The sequence below is a fragment of the Urtica dioica genome, chromosome 3 (genome assembly GCF_054948205.1).
Source record: "Urtica dioica subsp. dioica isolate 48M chromosome 3, U.dioica_male_clone48M_v1_H2, whole genome shotgun sequence".
NCBI lineage: Eukaryota > Viridiplantae > Streptophyta > Magnoliopsida > Rosales > Urticaceae > Urtica > Urtica dioica.
The window spans coordinates 49,142,371-49,145,066 of NC_142758.1; positions in this window are offsets into that span (position 1 = coordinate 49,142,371).

Below are 2,696 nucleotides of genomic sequence, written 5' to 3' on the forward strand. Positions count from 1 at the left end.
CTTCGAGCTGGAGTAAAACCCGCAGTAAAAGTGACATAACTCTCTGCTCAGAAATCTAAATTTAATGATTCTTGAATCAAATTAAAGCTCTATCTGTCCTTTGTCCAATGCCACCGGATTTCAGGTAAAAAGGACACCGGAACCGCCAGTTATGGCGATTTTACTCCGAGGTGCGCGGCTGTTCCGAAACTCCAGTTTTTTTGAATTTCGGATTTTCAGCCCTACTACCATGAGTTATAGAACTCTAATGAGAAAAATTTCTTGAGAAAAAATGTTTTTCATAAGATTATAAACATGATGTGTAAGATTAAAATGTTTTGATTTTTGAAAGTTTAATTGAAATTGAATTTTTACAAAACTAGTTTGAATTTTGAAAAACCGTTTTCACTTTCAAACTTGAAAAATATTTTGTCATCCAAATCAAATAAATTTTCAAAATGTTTTCAAAACTATATCTATATCACATATGTTCAAAATCTATATGCTCTTGAAAATTTGAGTGGGAGGTCTCCTTGTAGACAAGCCGAAAAATAAAAAGATGTGTAATCTCAAACTTACAAGTGTTCGAGTGAGTTGAAGTTCACACTTCCCTCACGCACTTTCCCGAAATAGAAAATAGGAAAAGATCGAGTATGTACCTTGTGCCTTTATGCACTAATACTGCTCTGAACATGAATATCTAGGATTCTCTTCTAGTTGTCCGCTCTATCGCTCTATAACTAGGAAAATCGTTTCCGAACTTATAAGAGTAGATGAACCAACTCCAAAAACTAAGTGGGAGGGTTATACTTGTTGTTTGTAACCCACGATCCCCAACACTAATGAAAAGTGCAATTGTCGCTAGACTAAGAGTCACCCTCGTGGCCCTCTCTTAAATGAGAGTACTCAAGGGCGCTTTGCACTGATCATTGCTCAACGAGCTAAATCCGAAAGTGAGACAATGAGATAAGACCTCCCCTCGGCGGATTGTTTTTCAAAGTCGATCTTTTGGACGAAGTGGTTGGTTACACACTTAGACTCAATCCCTAGTAATCCTCCCTCGAGGCCCTGCGAAAGGATGTGAGTGATCAAACCAATTTAAAAGGTGGCTAGTCAAAATGGTGTATTGACATCTCGGCTAAGCATTAATGATGTGTCATTTACTTATAAATGGAGATTTTTTGCGGCCTTCCCTCGAAGGAGTAAATTATCGTTTAGTTTATAACACATTTGGATTTTATCAAGTCTTAAACAAACTTAAATCCTAAACCAAAGACTAAATCATAAACTTGTTTCAACTTTATTAAGCAACATGTCTCTCAACACTCTCTCGATCATCCTTTCCTCGAACAAACTCGAAACCAAAAACTACGTAGATTCGAAACATAACCTCGACATAATAGTTACCGTTAACAAGCACAAAAGGGTACTCACCACCCCATGTCATCCTCTGACGAATAATGATTCGACTCAAGAGGACAAAGACGCCTTGGCGGCCTGGCTTCGATCCGATGAGATTGCGAGGTGCTATATTTTAGCATCTATGAACAATATGTTGCGACAACAACATCGTGACTTCAAGACTGCCACCGATATGCTCAACAATATCCACGAGATGTTTGGAGGGCAAAGGCGTCAGGCAAGGCAACGAGCAGTCCGGCACTTTATGAACTGTCATATGAAGGCTAGGACTCCTGTTAGAGACTTTAGATACTGATCATTAGTTTTCTGAATAAAATGGAAATCCTATGATCTGAGACTGATGGGAAGAATGTCATAGATATGATCTTAGAAACTCTCCCCGCATCTCTTGATACCTCCAAGATGAACTACTCCATAAACAAGTAAGAGTACACTGTTACCAAGCTTATGATGGAACTTCACACTGCTGTAGGTCTCACTAAGAGAAAGAGGAATAAAAGAGAGGCACATGCTACTGAGCACAAAGCCTCCGCCTCTGGAACTAAGAAGAGACCTCATAAGGCCGATAAAAAGAACTGTCTTGCCTATCTCAAAGCAAAAGAACATAGTATTGTACTAGTTACCGAAGCATGCTTAGTAGCTGATAATGTATCAACGTGGATTCTTGACTCCACTGCTACTAATCATATTTGATGTTCCTTGAATGGTTTCAAGAAAAACAAAAGCTTAGAGGAACGCGAGTTCTGTTTCAAATGGGGTGATGGGAGCCTGGTGTCTGCGAAGGCTGTGGGATCCGTGATGCTATCTTTTGAAGACTGCACTTTAAACTTGAATAATGTTTATTTTGTTCCTACCTTTGGGAAGAACTTAATATCCGTTGCTCGTCTTCTTGAGCAAGATTATTGTTTAAAGTTCATTAAGAATGGAATTCGTATTTCGTTTCCTGATAATTCTTTTGTCACTGATGCATGTATGAAGAATGCTCTTTTTTTACATTTATCCCACTCAACCTTCACTGTTAGACACCGAAATAGATAATGATCTTATTAGGGAGCCAAAGAGGATCAAACTTTCTGAATCCTCCGATCTAACAAAATCAACATACCTATGGCACTTGAGACTTGATCATATCAGTCTAGATATGATTAAGAGACTTGTAAGGGACGGTCCACTCCAAGTCTCTGCAATAGGTTCACTACCTACTTATGAATCCTGCACAGAAGAAAAAATGACTAAGCGACCTTTTTCCGATAAGGGTCGAAGAGCCACTGAGTTGCTGGAACTAGTACATTCTG